This window comes from Crassostrea angulata, chromosome 9 (genome assembly GCF_025612915.1).
Source record: "Crassostrea angulata isolate pt1a10 chromosome 9, ASM2561291v2, whole genome shotgun sequence".
NCBI classification, from domain to species: Eukaryota; Metazoa; Mollusca; class Bivalvia; order Ostreida; family Ostreidae; genus Magallana; species Magallana angulata.
Window position 1 is genome coordinate 35564878 of NC_069119.1, and position 21656 is coordinate 35586533.

The 21656-nt window shown below is 31.9% G+C and overlaps 1 long non-coding RNA gene and 1 pseudogene across 1 annotated transcript; both read left to right on the forward strand.

Annotated features, from left to right (window-relative positions):
• The window catches only part of LOC128163086 (uncharacterized), a 51878-nt pseudogene that overhangs the window by 22287 nt on the left and 7935 nt on the right, over positions 1 to 21656 (forward strand).
• On the forward strand, positions 13044 to 16135 carry LOC128163094 (uncharacterized). The gene is made up of 2 exons (XR_008240758.1): positions 13044 to 14091; positions 15839 to 16135. It is a non-coding gene; the product is annotated as an uncharacterized LOC128163094 (long non-coding RNA).

The window sequence follows — 21656 nt, forward strand, 5'->3', positions numbered from 1 at the left end:
TAAAAACATTGCTGCAGTGAATTATCGCTGTGTATAGTAATTTGGTTATCGGGTAACAGAAGTTGGTCCTTTCGGCTTTATAACTCCTCAGGATATATTTCTCCATTTTTTTGTTTATAGGCACAACTAAAAGTATATTAGTTAGACTATTTCTTGATTGGACGTGAACTTATTTAATGATATTGGAATGAATAAGTAATATAGGTATTTGCATTGTCTATATGGCTGATACTAAATAATCTTCATGTTTTTTATAAAGTTCCATCCTACTTTTTCATCGTCCTTTATACGTTTCATTTTATATTGATATGGAAAGTAAATCTATGTTCATTATCTCCTTATATTAAAAAAAATGAAAGTTCAGAATAATAGGATGTTTAAGACAATCAGGACATTACTGTTATAGGGTTTATACTAAATTCTGTTAAAAGGAATAAAAATATACGTGCAGATTGAAAATGTTAGTAAATTACAAAAATCTATGCAAATTAAAAGCGAACAATGTCATTAAACATACAATAACTAAACTAACAATAACTATAGAAAACGTCAGTCAGCATGCGATCCAATTGAAAATTTGGGGCTGGTGGTTTTTATTTTAGATATCACCCGACGAGTGAACATAATCGTATACGAAATATATTAGGCACTTTGAACAGTTCTCTGTTACTCTATATGTTTCACAATATTTTTACTTCGCTTAAGGCTGCCTGAAACTCTCTCTATCTCTCTATCTCTCTCTCTCTCTCTCTCTCTCTCTCTCTCTCTCTCTCTCTCTTTTGACTGTAGGCTAAACTGATCTTCGATTTAAAATGTTACACTAAGTGTTTTAGATGTGACAACTGGCCTGAAGTTTTTTTCAAAGAACAAAGAATAAGAATACTGTCCCGTCTGATGATGATATCTAAAAGTGCAAAATACCTGTTATTTTAGCATTTAGATGGTCTTCGACATCGTTTAAGTTAGTCCTACTTCTGACTGATATGAGCATTTTTGTTTTTGTTCTGTTTAAATCTGTTTATTTTGTAATTTTTACTTCATTTGCATATTCAGAAAAAAATTCAAAGACACGTCAATGGACAGTGTACAAAGAGATCCTACATAGTTGGGTTGAAAAGGAAAAGAAACTATAGAACAGGTATCATTTTTTCTATGGAATTTTACCTGATATCTACTGGAGAAACTAAACTACCCCACCGTTTATAAACTCTTTTATTTTCATTCATTGATCTTTTTAAAAAAAGTTAAACGTATATTTTTTGCAACATTATAAAAACCTTTACGATACATAAAATGAAAGAAAATAAAGACCAGAGCCAAACAAAAATTACAACGCTAAACAGATATCAAGCGAAAACCAATCAAAGAAATTCTTAACAAAAACAATGTGAATCGCTGTTTGTTTATGATAAATGAAACTAACTACTTAATAAATCTAGTTTATTTAATTATAAGAGTGGAATTCTCAGTAGAAATAAACAATAGCTTAGTCATTACGCGGAGTATTTTGCTGGGGTACAATACAGTCATATAAGTGTGTGTTTGAGTTAATGGTATGAACATTTTAATCAGTAAAACTTGAATATTTTGGATGTTAAGAACATTAGTTTTAAGAACGCTTACTTTTTGCAAACGAATTTGTTTCTGAATTTTAGCACTACTAAGTTTTTCCTCCGGTATATTTCTTTACAATATAATAATTCAACATGGGGGGGGGAGTTGGTGGGGTTGTGGGGAGGGGGGTGGTTGGCTAGATGACTAATTTTTACAACCATTTAAAACGCGAAAATATGAAATTGCAATAATAATTGATATAAAGTTCAAGGCTCTAATAAAATATAGCAATGATTTCCAAAACATTAAGGGTTTAACAAGTTCAAAAATATTCTGATAAAAGAACAAATGATTTTTTTTTACGTTCAAAGGTACGCAAAACTCAAAAATTTACGTGTGCAATGCGTTAGAGTAAATGTGTACATTATGGAATATGTGTTTTATTATTCATTTTCTTCCTTTAGGTTACATTCATAGCCAATCAAAAGACATAGAAGAGACAGAATCATCAAAAGTTGTGCCATGGAACGGTACGTTATTAAGCAATAAACAACCTCATTTTGCGCACATAGTTTTTATTTACTGGATGCAATATAACGGAGCAAGGAATAAGTCCAAGAAGCATATGTATTATGGTCATTCATCAAGCTTTGATAAGCAAACGCGCTTTTTTTATTATTTATGTTACATTTGAAGTTTTGCAAAATTAATGTATATCAAATTAAATTTCAACTTTAAGTTAAAAAAAGTGAAATTATAAGCTTATTACCAGTAATAGGAACATGGTTTTAAGGTACACACAACGCATACCAGGTAAACAACCAATGAAGGTCTCGTCAGAAGCTATAAGTATTACATAAATTTTATAAATTGATACATCTACATTAGATTCATACAGGTATTATTCTTTTTATTTATGTTTGTAATTCAGAAAATGGAAAGCAAGGATCCTTGATTCGTCGATAGAATACATTAAATTGTTAAAACAACGAAACACCCGAATTTTGAATTTGGAGAGAAGTCAGATGAAATGGAACAGGTTGTTGGATAATATGGATTTGATACTCCAGGTAAAACTTGTATGAGAAAAAGAGAGTTAAAATGAGAGAGAGAGAGAGAGAGAGAGAGAGAGAGAGAGAGAGAGAGAGTTAAAATGAGAGAGAGAGAGAGAGAGAGAGAGAGAGAGCGAACACACAGGCAAGCACGCATGCATCCATAGACACACACATCACCATTAATGTCACAGAAACACTACTTGTTTAAAATTTATAACATTAATGTGGATAACGAAATGTATATGCATAACTATATGTCAGAACGAATAAGCCTTTATGGGGTTTTTATTTGTTTTCCAACAGAATCTTGAACAAGAAATTGACGTGCACCTCTCACGACGATCACACAAAAACCATGAACACCTTAGATCTAAAGGATGATGAATGATTGTATAAACAACTACATTATCAGAATGACCGTATGCATAGGCAATACAGTTCACTTAATTGCTGTTGTTTTCATGCCATTGTAAATAGAAAAAGTATACATTGAAACATATATCGTAAAGGTTGAAATTAGTTTTAATATATCTATAACACATCATACATGTAATATACTTGATCTACAGTACCTGATCTCAACTTTTGAGTTTAATTTTGTTCAATAAAGTTTGTTGGAGACCTATTCTATTCGCATTTTATTGTATTTTTTGATAACTCTTTTTTTTCCGAAAGAGCTACATTTTGGTATCTTTTAAATTTTGTGTATAGTTTCATGTTGGTGAAAATGAGAAAAATTTATAATAAATCAAAGCTTTACAAGACCAATACAAAGTTAAAATATTCAAATCTACAATTTATTTCTCTGGGACGTTTGTGCATACAACGCCATTGTAAAGTCAAATGGCCTAACTTTCCACATTTAAAAGCAAAAATCCATATCGATACCAACCACTAACAAAAACATTTAATAAATGCTGAATGCAGGAAAATATTCGCCCCTGTTTTATTTTTGCTACTTTCGCTTTGTTGTCAGCAGACGAATTTAAAACCGGACGAATATCAATGTCTTAGATTATCTTTCTTCAAACACAACTTTGTCTAGGCGAATTCAAGATAGGTGAAACTGTAAGTAAAAAAGGGCGAAAATTACACGGGGCGAAAAAACCTTGTACTAGGTTTATAGAGCTTTAACTAGATTATAACCGTCTTTGTAACAAACGGTTTCAAGTGGACAAGCTGTACACAGCCTAAAGTTGATGCCGGCATGAATTGAGTATTAAATTCAATCTCTTAAAAAGGGGCAATATTAGGTGTGGCTCTCTATTCGTTTCTTGTATAGATGTAATGAAATAAGATAAAATTTGCCATTTCACTTTTTTTGTATAACTATTTCTATCAAAATTTAAAATAAAAGATAAAGAATGATTAAGTTTGTTTTACTATGCTTACTCGTGGTAAATGTATGTATACAGTTATATTATGAAAGTTATAGCATTATATCGTATACCTAGTAGTGTATCAGCCCTGTGTTTTGGACTAGGTGAGACAGCAACCAAAAGCTAGGGCTGTAAAGCCCCAGGGGCTGATATATCTCTGTCTCAGTCCGTCGTCAAAGGGGTGTATTGCCCTCAAATTTAAGATCACTAATGCCCAAAATATATCTGCTGTGATTAAAACTAGTTTGTAAAATAACAATAGAATAACAAAGAAATTATATAAAGCAAATCATACACGTTTGAATATCATGCAATTATGGCCTGTTTATATCGGTCAATAATGGTTTTATAGGTCTATAAAACCATGTATTGACCGATATCAAAAGGCTATAATAACTGTTTATTTATAATTAATCAAAAACTTATTCTCTTCACTCTCTTCACGCGTATAATAGTTATATAATTTATTCATAATGTATAGGTGTTGATTTCGCTATTATGATGTCCCAATGTCGCATGTGAAAAAAAACCCAGTATTTTGTCTTGAAAATATATTTATAATAAAATGAGGTCTATGAACAAAATTTATAGCACGATCATGTGACAGCAATCGACCATTCATATGCTTGGGAAAAATACGATATTATAATAATATTAATTATTGACGAAAATTAAAACATAATAATATGCGATATGTATCTAAGTAATGGGAGGTAACTTACACTACGGTTGCGTGTTTAGAAAAATAGCACGATTTATATAATTAAATATCAATCAACATTTAAATTATGGAGGATATAGAGAAAGATGGAACGAGACCATAGCTTAGAAAAACAGAGAGTTAAGATTTTAAAAATTAGTTTAAAAAAGGAAAAAAATAGGTGGTTATGTCATGGATTCGCCTATGAACGTTCTCAAACAACTTGCTATAACGGTATGGATTTTTATGAATAAAATCTGACAGGAAACTCACGAAATTGCAATGAAAAAAACTTGACTCATCACGAAGATGCGTAGGATGGATGTTTCTATCCCGATAGTTTTGAATTCTAGAAGATAGTACTAGATCTAATGTATTTTAAACGACGATGGCTTGTCAACAAAGTCCGACAATTTTCAGTTATTTAGATGTTAACCTTTTTAAGAAATCTTACTAATGCAGTTTAAAGAATTTTGTTAAAGATTTAGTAATATTCATCGATTCGTGCGGTTTTATTTTTGTTTTTCTTTTTTATGTATATTTATTTATTTATATTTTTTGGCGTGCTGGCAGCCGTCATAATTGTTTGATTAGTTTTGTTTTTAAGAGGAGGTGTAGGGGCACGTCTGCAAAAAAAAAATTCCAAATAATTGTCATCATTTATCAGTCATTTAATGTCATGAGATCTGACCAGCTCCATCTCATGTGACCCTACAAACGTTCAATACAAACAAGCCTCAGGAAGCGCAATCTAGGCGTGGTTTAAACTTTGTTAACCGACAAGTGAACTGTTTGAAGTTAAATGTTACCTTAAAGTACTTAAATTTTATGGCAATACTCAACTCTCTCTCTCTCTCTCTCTCTCTCTCTCTCTCTCTCTCTCTCTCTCTCTCAACTTTTTTTAAAGAATTTATAGAAGGTTCTTCTTATTCCCCTGTTATCATATAATTCAATACATCAGTTAATGCCATTACAAGTACACGTAAATGTGTTATAAATATTAAACCATTACATATTGGAGAGGATGATTGGAAAAAATATGAATAAATTCCAAGATATATAAACACTATTTGGAATAATAAATTCAATTGTCTAAAGACAAAAATAATCAATTTACGTCAGTAATCTGATGTATGTTATCACTGTAGAGTGGGCAAAACCATCACAATTACAGCAGTCAAACTTTTGCTGGTCTTAAACAACATTAAATATTTAAACAACTACGAGTATACCATTGACTTGTCTGGTCCTGATTTTTAAAAAAGGTCTCTGGAAATATGTTTAAACGGCAAATAATCATTTTTTTTACCATAATTAAAGTGTGTTTGGTCCAAAACATATGCTGGTCTTCACGAAAATGGCGTTAGGTAGGTTAAGATGGCGATTCAAAATGTAAATGATGCATGCTGTTATATATAGTTGATGATTATTATTCTCAAGTGAGTTAATATAAAAAATGCGAACATTTATGTCCAGATGATATAACCAGTATTAATATAATGTGTTAACCAACTTTTATTTGTAACGACTTCATTACCGAAGTTGAGATGTCTATAACTTTTAAATGACATTCCGGAGACACTTGACTAGGTACACGTTAAACCCTTGGCAAAATGTACAAATATTTCTCTCATCTAGACTTCTGTTTGCATTGTTCGGGGTGACGCAGACAATGTTAGAAAGATCTAAAGATAACAATTGTCACATATGTATATAAAGTAATGTCCGAGTTTGCTGTGTAGTAATTGACAAAAATATGAACAAGGATAAAAGGTTTTGATATGTTTTTATTCGTCCTTCTATGAAACATTTTAAAACAAACATTGGCGTTTACAACTATTTCAAGAATGTTTATGAGTTTCTTTATATATGTTTTGATATAACAGTGATTACCTGCCCTGTATAATTTACATGTATAATTATAATTGCATTAATCTGAAATGTGCGATAACCAATTATTTTTTTTAACATCTAATACAACTGTCCTTTTTAAAAGTAAGACTAAATTGTTGTCTATCATTCGCGTTTGGGACGTAAGCATTATTAGCGCTGACCAGTTCATCTTGTGAAATGCTAGGAGACAGAGTATTCATATCAGTGCACTTACGTTGACGGGAATGTAAACATAAAGGTCATCGCTGAGAGGACTAGTAAACCCTATTTGACCTGTTTGTGAACTTTCTGCACTTGAACATTCTTTTAAATACCTGATGTACTTGTTCCTTTTTCAGCTAACACTTGACCTTAAACAAACATGTATTCTGAACGAATTACGGTCAAGAATACAGTTGTTTAAAGAATAAATCTGGGGCTCGTTTCACAAAGCATACGTAGGACTTAGTTGTATCTTAGAAAAGAACTTTTTTTCTAAGTTTCATTACTTATCCGTTTCACTCTTCCAATCTTATCTTATGAATTTCTTAAGTTATGTCTTAACTTTAAGACAGGTAAATCGATGTCTAAGGAACAAATTTATGGCAACTGTGTACCTTAATGAATTATATGCACATTAAAGTTGAACACAAATAATAGAATACACGTATCATTAAAGGGCTATTATCAAGATTTTTAATCTTTTCCAAAAAGACGCAATATTTGTTCCTTATAAAGTTAAAAAAGACAGGCCCTAAAATTGCGAGATTATGGTCCAAATTAATTAAATAGACGATTCATTTCAAACCTCCGGCGATCGAGATACATTACTCTAAACTGAAAACTTAAAAATTATCAAAATATACCTATATTTCTTCATGATCAGTTAATTTCTATAGTGTAGACTTCTAAATTTTACATTTTTTAGTTTGATAAAATCAAGAATAAATACTAAATAAATACTCAATTACAGATTGACTTGATGAATCCCTCCAAGAAATAAGCTTTTTTTACACTGGAGAAATTTTAGGTGCTTTGTGTGTCTGCGTATGTTTTTGTTTGTTTGTTTTTTTTTGGGGGGGGGGGGGGGGTGCTAATTGATTGTTTGTTGGGGAGGGGGTAGGAATAACCAGGGAGTGTTTTAGGAATGTCGACGCTAAATCCCCCATGGGAATGCTGTTTTATACTGAAAATCTTGCCTTATATCCTCGTTTCTTCTATAAGCCAAGATGCATTTATTTGCGAATTTCGATTGTTTCTTTTTGTAAAAACAAAAAAAACAAAAAAAACCCGAATTTTATATCAACTATAACAAGAAAACACGCGTTATATTGAATTTAGGTTAAAAGTTCCACATCTGTACATTCCAAATCCTACTTGTCACTGCATGTGATTATTGTATTCTATTTGGATCATACCGTTTTTAAATTAGGAATAAACATCTGTATACATTAACACATGCTATTACTGATTTAAAATGGACCAACTAGACCCCCCCCCCCCCCCAAAAAAAAAAAAAAACACTCGATGATTTATAAAAATAACAGAAATTAAAGCAGTGGCCAATGCTTTTCATTAATTTATGAGGTCAAAATAATTTTAAAAAACGACTTATATGTATATGTAGCTAAAAAAAAAAAAGATAGTACGATCACCGCATTTTCTAACAAATTAGAAAAAAAATAAACTACCGGTTTTATTACGTAATTTCTTATCTTCTCGTGTGTGTGCGTGTGAATGTAAAATATAATAAATATAATAAAAAAAATTCAGTACATGTACATAGAAACTACACTATTTACACTCTTTTTTATGGAGGGTAATCGTGTTCAAAAATCCAGACATGTAAACTTGTAAATCCGAATATGTAATCGTGTTGGTGTGTGAGTCTGAGTATGAATATGTGTAATTCTGACCGTGTTACCTATAAAACTCGGGCATAAACACGTGTAAGATTTGACTCAGTTCCTTCGCATGATGCACAATTCGCAGTTTTATTGCTTTCATCAGTTAATTAAACCTTCAACTTTGCACACTTTCAATCCGTAGTTTCTGCATCTGTATCTTCAGGCTCGGCAATAGCACATCTGACATAATACAAATTGACAAATGTAAAGTCTACAAGTTTGTCGAATTTTGACATGACCATATATGGAAACAGTGACGTCACCGATAGAAAAAAGCTAGCTGCAGGTAAAGGCATGCCGTAATCGCCGGAATAGGGACGGAATAAATATAAAAAAAAATATAAGGATGGTCTAAATCATAATATCTCTGGATAACAACTTTTCTTAGAAAGTACTATTTTTCGGAAAGTTATCGATAAGAAAAACAAAGAATATAAAGACATATATTGGTTTTGAGATTTTGATTAACATGAGACATAAGAAGCGCCCTTTAAAAATAAATAAATAAAAATTCCAAAGATAAGGTTAACTGTCGTGAAATTAAAATGTGTATAAATTATTTTTAGAAATTTTTCATTTTGCATTGTCAGCAATATGTAGGGAAAAAAGCCTATCATGCAGGTGAAAATTGGCATTTTTTAAAATTTCAAGCAAGTATTACGGAATATGAGCATGACGTCCTGAATGTCGGTTCAATACAGACTCACTTTGTGAAATTGGTTGATAAAAAAATCCCGGAGAGCTATTATAATACAGCTTTACAGCCAATTGTGAACATGTATTGTTTGCCATAAGCAACTATAGTCTGTCCCAAGATATTTATGCAGCACATTTGGACGATTTTTAAATTAAAATACACATACCTGTGAAAGAAGTGCAATTGAAATAGTTGAATGGGATAATTTCCAAGATAATTTCATTGACACATTATCATCTTTCACTCGGAAAAACTCACAGGAATAAAAACAGATTCCTTACGGAGATTTATAATGGGAAATGTTTACATCTTTTCTCCATTTGGAATACTCTCGGAATACATCGCACAATTTTTCAACGTTATCATCCGGGCTTGCTGCAATACAAAATCTCCGTAGACATCACATTTTTTAGCATTGTATTGAAACTTGATAAGCTAACAGGGGTGTTTCGACTGAGAAATCTTGGAATTTTTTCCAAAAAAGTATAAATACATGCCATTGTATAGTTACATACATTTTTCCGCAAAAAATTAAAAATAACAAGAGAAAAGCTGTTAATGTAACAATGTAACACCGGGTTTTCTTTTGTGTTACAGTATCCATATTATAATCCATTTGTCAATCCTGAATTTGATAAATACTAGCTATCCAAAGAAATGGGGTACTCTATATGCAATGCATTTGCAAAAAAATGACTAAGTTCAACAGCTGATATTTTTTGACAAATTATCAGAAATCAAAATCCTAGCAATTTGCATACCTCTGATTTATGTATAAGTGTTATGCAAAAGAACAATTTCCTATCTCAAAAACTGTACGAGGAGTTATCGGTAGAATAAGGGTACCTTTTTGGCAGCCACTCACCCGCCCGCCATTTGCACTTTTTCAATAATCGAAAAACCCGGTTAAAATTCTCTCTAAAAATTTTTAGAAGTCAGAAGCAATGGAGTTACAACATGGGACCTCACGGCGGTCTCCGAACCTCATGCCGCTCAAAATATATTTACCCCCTTAAGAAATTTCTTGATCCGTCTCATTTCTAGAAAAGAGCACGCATTTACTTATATTCCAGTTTAAATTACATGTCAAATTATTTTAGAGAAATAAGATATTAGGCATTTCTTTTTAACCCTTATCATACAATACCATGAGAATTATATTACAGAAATTAGCGCATTCGTCACATCGGCGACGATTTTTATGTGCATAACCCTCTTCCTGTTTGGTCCAGTTTCAATCATACCTTAAAAAAAATTCTAAAAATAATACCGGTATTTTCGATAGAAAATAGATAAGTGTCCTTCATTAAAAGTTTATTGCAACATTTAAGCTGAATATTATGTTAATGATTTATCCATTCCGGCGATTACGGCATGCCGTTTCCCCGCAGCAAAGCAGTTGCCATATAAGGTCATGTCAAAATTCGACAAACTTGTAGACTTCACATTTGTCAATTTGTATTATGTCAGATGTGCTATTGCCGAGCTTGAAGATACAAATGCAGAAACTACGGATTGAAAGTGTGCAAAGTTGAAGGTTTAATTAACTGATGAAAACAATAAAGCTGCGAATTGTACATCATGCGAAGGAACTGAGTCAAATCTTACACGTGTTTATGCCCGAGTTTTATAGGTATACGGTCAGAATTACACATATTCATACTCAGACTCACACACCAACACGATTACATATTCGGATTTACAAGTTTACATGTCTGGATTTTTGAACACGATTACCCTCCATACTTTTTACACCTTTTACCTTTTTTTCTAAGAAGTTTCTAGGTTAACAAGGGAATTAATTTTTACATTCACTTTAAAAGTTTACATTCGTGTCATATACGAACGGCATTGACTTAGAGTTAACATTATAATATGACAGTGGCTTTCATTGTATCTTAAGATGAGTCAAATAGAAATTATGAAAGTATGTGATATGTACATGATAATGATTGTAAAGGGGGGAAAGGCGAACTTTATTAGGGTATTCCGTTTCCAACGGAAGACCCTCTTGTTATTCTATTGTTTCTTTAGGGTCTTCCGTTTCCAACGGAAGACCCTCTTGTTATTCTATTGTTTCTTTTTATTAGGGTCTTCCGTTTCCAACGGAAGACCCTCTTGTTATTCTATTGTTAGGGTCTTCCGTTTCCAACGGAAGACCCTCTTGTTATTCTATTGTTTCTTTTTATTATTATTATTAGGGTCTTCCGTTTTCAACGGAAGACCCTCTTGTTATTCTTCGGTTTCTTTTTATTATTATTATTATTATTCTTTTTCTTTTCTTCTGACTCCTTTTTTGCTTCATAACTCAAAAGGTTTTTAACTGATTTTGATGAAATTTTCAGAGATCATTGCACGTTAGCGTCCCTCAAAAATGTTAAAGTTTTAAAAAGAACGTCACCTCCGTTTTGACGTGACGTCATTTTTAAAAAATTTAAAAAGTCATTTTGTCCCGGACTTTTCTCGAAAACGCTTTAAGATAGAGGCTTGAAATTTTCAAAGGTTATGATTTGGTCGATTTACCTTTGTAATAAGGCTCGAAATGAAAATCTGTCACTTCCGGTCGAAACCGGAAGTGAAACAATTTTTTTGAAAAAATGAATTTTCGGATCGAATCAAAAATGAATATGTGTTTTGTAGACCTTATCAAGCTGAATCTAACACTGAAAGTCGTTTTAAAATCGGACAATGCATTACAGAGATATCGGGGTTTAAAAATTGATTTTTCCGGAAATTTTGATTCCGCGTCCTTGGTTTAAAAAATAGCGTAATGTTCATAGTTAAATTAACTCGTACCAAAAATAATTGATAAGTCGTACTGGAACAGATTCGGATCTTTTTTGTTAAGTCGTTCTTGAAATCAAAAAGGTTTTTGTTAAGTCGTACTTAAAATCATTCGTATTTTGTTAAGTCGTACCAGGAGTAATTCGATTTTTTTCATCTTTTTAATTTTGTTACTCTTGTTATTGGTTAAAGAGATCTGCTTCTTACAGGAACTTCCAGCTTTACTTCCGACATTAACGGAAGACCCACTCGTTGCTTTGCAACGAGCTTTGCTCTAGTTATTATTCTTTTTCTTTTCTTCTGACTCCTTTTTTTCTTCATAACTCAAAAGGTTTTTTACCGATTTTGATGAAATTTTCAGAGATTTTTGCAAGTTGGCGTCCCTCAAAAATGTAAAAGTTTTAAAGAGAACGTCACCTCCGTTTTGACGTGACGTCATTTTTAAAAATTTCAAAAAGTCATTTTGTCCCGGACTTTTCTCAAAAACGCTTTAAGATAGAGGCTTGAAATTTTCAATGGTTATGATTTGGTCGATTTACCTCTGTAATAAGGCTCGAAATGAAAATCTGTCACTTCCGGTCGAAACCGGAAGTGAAACAAATTTTTCGAAAAAATGAATTTTCTGATCAAATCAAAAATGAATATGTGTTTTGTAGAGCTTATTAAGCTGAATCTAACACTGAAAGCCGTTTTAAAATCGGACGATGCATTACAGAGATATCGGGGTTTAAAAATTGATTTTTCCGGAAATTTTGATTCCGCGTCCTTGGTTTAAAAAATAGCATAATGTTAATCGTAAAATTAACTCGTACCAAAAATAATTGTTAAGTCGTACTTAAACACATTCGGATTTTTTTTTGTTAAGTCGTTCTTAAAATCAAAAAGGTTTTTGTTAATTCGTACTTAAAATCATTCGGATTTTGTTAAGTCGTACCAGGAATAATTCGATTTTTTTCATCTTTTTCTTTTTATTACTCTTATTATTGGTTTAAGAGCTCTGCTTCTTTAAGGAACTTCCAGCTTTACTTCTGACATTAACGGAAGACCCACTCGTTGCTTTGCAACGAGCTTTGCTCTAGTTTTTTTTTATTATTATTATTCTTCTTGTTTTTCCTTCTGACTTCTTTTTTGCTTTATATCTCAAAAACTATTCAACCGATTTGCAAGAAATTTTCAGGGATTATGTTAGATATTTGTCCCTTGAAGATTTTAAACTTTCAGTCATTAAGTCACTTCCGTTTTCAAGTTACGTCATTTTTAAAAATTTCAAAAAGTGATTTTGTCCAGGACTTTTCTCGTAAACGGTTGTTTATAAAGACTTGAAATTCTCTGTGACTGTAAATCTGTGGATTTACTTATGGCAAATTTACAAAAAAAATTATTTTGTCACTTCCGGTTTCGACCGGAAGTGATTCTAATTTTTCGGAATTTTCATTTTTTTGAGCGAATAATAAAATTATATGCATGTTGTAGAGTTTGCAAAGTTGAATGCAAATCTGAAATTCGTTTTCAAATCGGATGATGCATTTCAGAGATATCGGGGTTTAAAAATTGATCTTTCCGGAAATTTTGATTCCGTGTTTTTGGTTTTAAAAATAGTGCAAATTTCACACTGAAAGTAATTTCTACTGAAAACAATTCGTACTGATAATTAAACTATATATAAAACACAAAATTATATGCATATTGTAGAGTTTGCAAAGCTTAATACAAAACTGAAATTCGTTTTCAAATCGGATGATGCATTGCAGAGATATCGGGGTTTAAATATTGATTTTTCCGGAAATTTTGATTCCGTGTTCTTGGTTTAAAAAATAGTGTAAAATTCACACTGAAAGTAACTCCTGCTGAAAACAATTCGTGCAGGTCATAAAACCGGACTCTGTTTTTTAATAGTTATTTAAAGTGTTTATCGATACAATTTCGTTATTTCGGTCGATAATTACGTTGTTAGTTTTTATTAGTCTTATTAGTTTTAATCGAAATAATTATCGTACGATTCCCCATTTCAACTCGCCATTTTTTGACTGCGAACAAACAGCTGATAGTGATAGCGGTGTGTCTACATTTTTAAAAGAAGCAAGGCCTGCAAGACGTCGATAGTGGAAATTTCAGCTCAACTAACGTATGACAGATTATAAAGGTATGTTTCAATACAGGATATGTCGTATTGACTTTTTCTTTTCAAAGTATTTGCACTTAACAATCTAATCCTAGATTCCTCTGACTTTAACCTCCGCTTTTGAAGTACGTCACAATATAAAAGCGGGCGTTAGAGTCAGTGGAATCTCGGAATATTATCTGTCCAGTGTATTTTCACGGTAGCTGCAGAACTGTAGCTCTCCGGGAAAAAATATTGACAGACCGGAGAGCTACAGGGCCACCCATTGAAAAAATTGTACATGTATATTTATTGCGCAGAAAAACGTGCGCTAGTTTTGGACTGATTTACCTTATTTATACGCAAATTCTGTGAAAACAATTAGTACCATTAAATTCTTCATGCAATTTACTACTGATATCGCCTCTTTATTTTCCTCAGACTTTCTCCGAAACACGCTACCGACCTCGGAAAATCAAGTATGTTGAATTTACATCGAGATCGAGAGTCGCCATTTTTACATGTAAACAAAGTGGACCACATGAATTTACGGGACTGGTGATGGTGTTTAAAAGACTATCCGAGGCAAGTGAAGAAAGGATATCAGTAGTAAATTGCATGAAGAATTTAAAATTAAAAGCGATGGGAGTCCTAAGGTACACAAGAATAGAATGTTGTAATTAGAGTGCATGTTTGCATGATGATAACTTTACCCTAAATATCTAAATATAGCAGATCTTTACCATATCGCCTTCACTTAATTTATAGATTAAAAAACTCAGGCTTGTGTTTCATTAAATAAATACATTTGACAAAGTAAATATTCAATCTAATTAAAATTAGACCTTTTGTCTCGCTCTCTGTTATATATGGTTATTGCTTGTGTAACAGGCATGTAAAACATCAATATTATATCAAGCTCAGAATTTAGGTCAATGTTCCATGATATCTATTAAACAGTCTTCTCAAGATATAAGTATTTCACAGAATCATTGTAATTTGAGAGATTAGATTATCTTTTATACATATTGATTCATTTTAGGTAAGCTTTACATGCATATCACATCTACATAGTATGTAAATAATTTTTACTGCATGTGCCTCAGATCTCTCTCTCTCTCTCTCTCTCTCTCTCTCTCTCTCTCTCTCTCTCTCTCTCTCTCTCTCTTTTAATCTTGGCAAAGACTGAAACTGTCAGAGGGCAACTTAATTTTGTGACAAAAATATCTTGATCTTCTAAAAGAAATCCAAAGTGCATTGAATTTTAAAATGAGCATGTATTATTAATCCCTCATTTTTATGCGCATTATACATACATGTAGTATTGTTTTTAAAACATGTAATTCGTAAGAAAAAAAAAACCCTCGCTAAATTTATTCGCAATAAACCCCAGTAGAATTGACAAAACATGGTATACACGTAGCAGAAGCTTACACTTTGACACTGTTTGGATTGGTAATATTCCTTTGTAGTTTATGAATTGAAATATTGCTGTCGCACTTCAAGTAAAACAAACTCTCTCTCTCACTCCTGCTCTCTCTCTCTCTCTCTTAATCTGATATGTTTATACCCAAGAAATTATTTTAATGTTTAATATGATATTATGACTTGATAAGCACATTTTTGTTTTTGTTCTGGCTAAATGTTAATGTCATATATTTGGATATGTCATACTTATAACACTGCATGGTCAGTGTATTTTTTCCAAAAATATTATGTATATGTTAATGTAAACACAGCTATTACAAGTACATGTATGTTAACACAGCTAATTTTTTTTTTATTTCAGCTTAAAGCAGACTCTTGTTACCACATGGCTTTTACCTGTTGATTCTTGTGGTTTCAGCTCTTGAGGTTAACCTGTCACCTCTACCCACATGCATATTCCTTGTGTTCTACAGACTATCTACCGGTAATTCAAATTAAATCGGATAATGCATGAACAATAATGGAACTTTAAGAAAGCATCATGTCCTATTGTGGTTTGTTCATGTTTGATAAGAAATTATGAAAAACAAAATTAAGGCTGTTTAAAGAAATATAATTGTTGTGAAAATTTGTTTTTCAATAAAAGTATGCAATTATGTTTCCTTCATTTTTTATTTTATAAAGATATCTAGATGTGTTTACATAGTTGAAAAATCACCCAACTCTTTCCAATTTTCTCCATTAAGATTACATGTAGGATATGTAAATGTACATTTGACTTTTGAATAACACCAGCAATGATAATTACTTTTGAAATGAGCAAGAAACAATCTATTTTCACCCTTTTACAGTATATGCATAAAAAAGTAGAAAAAAACATGTCAAATTTGAACATTTTTAAGGAATTCTCCTCCGCCTCCAGCTACCCAGGTGTGTTTGAATTTAATTTTATTTAAGGCAGATGTTGAACTTGTTGATCTTACTGTTTTATCATGGTTAAAAAGAGACAAGAAACCAGAATAGATTAGATATTTAATAAATATGATTGTTAGCTTACTTTTTTTCATGGAAAAAAGAAATCACATGCAGGAATACTTGTCTATTTAATTATTAAAATGCTACAAATCATTCAAGAAGCATAAAAAGATCAAATTTTAGTATCATTGATAATTGTTTTCAAATATGTGTGAGAAATGACTCATAGAAATTGCCACAAGTTTCAGAAAATTAGGTAAAAGATTTCAAACCATGACTTTTTATGAAAATCAAAAGATAGGGGGTGGGTATACATGTAAGGGCATTTCTAAGTTATGTGATGCTTTTAACAAGATAATATCATGTAGATGTATGTTGTATTGAATAAGGTTTCTTATTAAAGGTGGTTGAACAACAATTGACCTCTAAAAGGTCAGGTAAAGATGTTTTACTATGGAGAACCCTGTAAATCTGTGTTGAGTAAAAGAAATTGGAAATGGTGGGTTCACTTAAATGGCCATATGTTTATTAAACCTCAATGGAATTGTCAATATGTGGTATACTTTTTTCTCAGAATTGCATTAGCTTTCTTATTCTAAGACAAAGACATCTGTTCATAAAATGTACTAAGTTAAAGGTAGCAAGGGACGATTCGGATAAAGTACCCGTTAATATTTTTGTAAAATTAAGGTACATCACTACACCTAGACTTGTACTTTTTAAGACACTACTTCACAAGATGGCGATTTAAATGTTTTGTTGAACTCTTAATATCATTTGATTGGGTTGTATACCGTCATAGCTTAATGGTTAAAGTATTGGGTTTCTAAACCGTTTGAGTTTTAGTCCGCCTAAAGCTTTTGTTACTGTTTATTGAGTCAAATTTTTGAAAATGTAATTGTTCATCCAAATTTGCACATTTTTTGCCTATTTGACTTAAACACTTCTTATCAATTATGATATCTATCATAATCAACTAATTTTCTGCTGATTTGAGAAAATATTTCAAGGTGTTTTGAGCCACCTTAAGAGATGCTGTACTTGAAGGCTTATGAGTGTTGCTAAGATTCATAAAATGAATTTTAATGATCATCATTAGAGGGATCTCCCTTGTTGGAATTGGTATGCAATATGAAAACCCCTAATGTTTAATACGTACATGAGAATTGAATGGTGAAACTTGAGGCCAAGACTGTTGTGTTGACTTTACACTGTGAAATTGCAGGTTACAAATGGGAGGTTATATAACTCAAAATTTATGTGGATGGGTCATTGTATACCTATTCACTGGGTATGAGGATGATAGCAAGTTTATTGTCCTCCAAGACAGCCACTATTTCATGGGTGAAGCCAAGTGAAATAGTTGCTGTTGAGGGGGACAATAAACTGTCTGTCATCCTCACACAACACAACAGTCTTAGTCTGTCTTTCTGTCAGTAAATAGCTATAGATATCTTAATTATTATCCTGAAGAAAACTTTATTTGTTGGCGATGCAGAATTTCTTGATGATAAAGAAATTAGAATTATCGGACTTTGAATTTAATGCTGTGATCGGATTATACCAGAGGTGTTCAGAGTTTAAAAAAGGGAAATCTCATGCTGCCGGTGAATACTTTCGTTGACTATTCACCATGGACAGATAGCATAGAAACTATTCCACAGTTAGATGGAATAGCATGTTTATTCATTGTAATTTTACATAGGAAATATTCACAGAAATATAATAAACTTTACATTGCTAAGTTTCTGACATTTGATGGTGCAACAAGCACACAGTTTGGAAGGTCAAAGGTGACATCTTTTGTATCTGACTCCTTTTCGGCTTTATAACTCAAAAAGTTTATAACCGATTGAAATGAAACTTTGAGAGATTATGTGCAACTATTATGCCTCTAAGATCCTAAAGTTTCTTTGAAAACGACCTTTCCGTTTTTACGTTACGTCATTTAAATTTTTTTTTTAAAAAAGTCATTTTGTCCGCAGCATTTCTAAAAACGCTTTAAGATAGAGGCTTGAAATTTTCAATGGTTATGATTTTGTCGTATTACCTCTGTAATAAGGCTCGAAATGAAAATCTGTCACTCCCGGTCAAAACCGGAAGTGAATCAAATTTTTCGAAAAATTGAATTTTTTGATCAAGTCAAAAATGAATATCTGTTTTGTAGAGCTTATTCAGCTTAATCTAACACTGAAAGCCGTTTTAAAATCGGATGATGCATTAGAGGTATCGGGGTTTAAAAAATCGATTTTTCCAGAAATTTTGATTCCGCGTCCTTGGTTTAAAAAATAGCGTAATGTTCAAAGTAAAATTAACTTGTACCAAAAATAATTGTTAAGTTGTACTTAATTAGTAAGGTTTTTGTTAAGTCGTACTTAAAAAAAAATTCGGATTTTGTTAAATCGTACCAGGAATAATTCGATTTTTTTCATCTTTTTATTTATGTTACTCTTGTTATTGGTTTAAGAGCTCTGCTTCTTACATAAACTTCCAGCTTTACTTCCGACATTAACGGAAGACCCACTCGTTGCTTTGCAACGAGCTTTGCTCTAGTTATTTTTATTTTTCTTTATTTTTCTGACTTTTTCAAAGCTTAATATCTCAAAAAGTTTTCAACAGATTTACATGAAACTTTCAGGGATTATAAGGCATTATTGTGCCTCAAAATTTTAAAATTTTCAACTACAACTTCACTTCCGTTTTTGCGTTACGTCAATTTTTAAGTTTTAAAAAAGTAATTTTGTCCAGGGCGTTTTTCAAAAACGCTTTAAGATGGAGACTTGGAATTTTCTGTGTTGAAGCATTGATCGTTTTTATTTGGACATAAGGCTGGAATTTAGTTTCCGTCACTTCCGGTCCAAACCGGAAGTGTTTTAAAATTTTCGAATTTTCGAATTTTTCGTTTCAATTTCAAATGTTTATGAGGTTTGTAGAGTTGGTCATGCTGAATACAAAACTGAAATCCGTTTGAAAATCGGACGATGCATTACAGAGATATCGGGGTTTAAAAATTGATTTTTCCGGAAATTTTGATTCCGCGTCCTTGGTTTGAAAAATAGCGTAATGTTCAAAGTAAAATTAACTCGTACCAAAAATAATTGCTAAGTCGTACCTGAACACATTCGGATTTTTTTTGTTCAGTCGTTCTTAAAATCGGAAAGGTTTTTGTTAAGGCGTACTTAAAATCATTCGTATTTTGTCAAGTCGTACCAGGAATATTCGATTTTTTTCATCTTTTTATTTTTGTTACTCTTTTTATTGGTTTAAGAGCTCTGCTTCTTACAGGAACTTCCAGCTTAACTTCCGACATTAACGGAAGACCCACTCGTTGCTTTGCAACGAGCTTTGCTCTAGTTATCCTTATTATCGCAAAAGTAAAAGATAGATTCCTTTGCAGTTCTTTTAAAAAGTGGTAAAAGAAATTATGAAAGGTTCTATTGAAACTAATAAAACATTTCGTAAGAAAAAAAGTTTTGAGCACTCAAAGCTTTTGCATATTACCGCAAATCACTAGTCGATCCACGCCCAATTTATTACGTTATATTCATTTAATTTAATGGTATTTATGCATTAAGGATTAAATACATTTATTGGAGTGGAATTCAACTTGCTTTTTAATTAACGCGTTTGATAGATAGCACCTTAGGTCCTCGGCGGTTTCCGCTTGTTATCACTACTCCACATCTTCATCGGGTATGGTTATTAGTCATACCATATATGACGTCATCCCAGTTTTCCATATACAATTCACCTTCCCTCAACACTCAAATTGAAACTCGCATCTACTTTAAAAAAAAAATTTGTTATTTAAGCAAGTTACAGCCATTTTAGCTAAAATTGTTACTCTATATATAATTTGTACTGGTTTTTCTGTGCTTCTGCTTTTCGATTTCATTTCAGGAACCCCACTTCCCGACAAACCGTCATGGCTGCTATTCTAGGACGTCTGCTGCCTTTCAAACTGTTTGCCGATTGCGGATTTTGGCTTACCAGTAATGCTCATTTCAGATCAATTATATGGACGGTTTAATTTTAGTAAGGCTATGTTTAAAGATTTGCCACCAAGGTGTACGTCTGTTCCCAGGGTACACCTCGTGCCAATTATTTTCATACCTACATATACTTTTTATAACTTAAGCAGCCATGGCCATTATCGCCAATAAACTCATCTCCAGTAACGTAGTCTTGGTTGTTACTCTGACTTTCAATATTTAATTTCATCTACAATAATGCACAATATGTATAACTTTAAGACACTGAAAAACTATATGCGTTGTTTACATGTACAGTATAGTTGTAAAATTCGTTAAAACTAATGTATTACCAGTAACTACTTTTTGAATGTGTATGCATAAAAATTATACACTAGTTTCTTTTTATATCACCAGTAATGTTTCTTTCTAAACAAAAATATCTTTCTAAAATGAAATATGTCTGATGTCAATATGTTATAATCGCATTCATTGTAGAAATGTTAAATCATGTCATTGTGATTGAAACATATTTCAACAGGTTTCATATTTTTCACATCAAAGAGAATGGTTCTTATTTTTCAAGCTAATTTAGCCAAAAAACGCTTATGAAAGCTTCACTTCACATCTGGGATATATCGAGTCGGCGTATAAATGAACCTAGATTAAAACGGACACAATTTAGATTACAAATTACCTGTGATTTTGCGCGTCCTTCTTTTATAACTTAATCTTAGAAATAAAAATATGGTTCGTGAAACAACACGTACTATCTTAGGATGTCATGAAGGGCCTCGACCCTTAAATTAAGGGTTTAGTGAGTTTAAATGGTTAACCACTTTTTTATTATATTAAACTTAATATAAATTGCATGACCTCTGATATAGAAATCAATGAACGAGAATTTTTGCGTCCTCTAATTGTGAAGATTCAACTATTTCAAATTATGATTACAGGAGAAAAGGTCGGCCCACAGTAAGTGTTCAATTTAAAAAAAAAATAAAATAATCAACATTTTAGCCAGTGCATGCCAAAATTTATCACTAAGGAACCATTACTCTTCAAATGTGTTTAAAAACGTCGTTTGTAAAATTAGAATCACCCAAACGTAAGAGACATTATGATGAAGGAAGTTTGTTGACATTAAGTATCTCTAATATTTAAACACGTTTTAACAAATCCGAAACAAATATGTTAGCTTTTGATTTGTTAGACAGTTAAATAAAATAAACA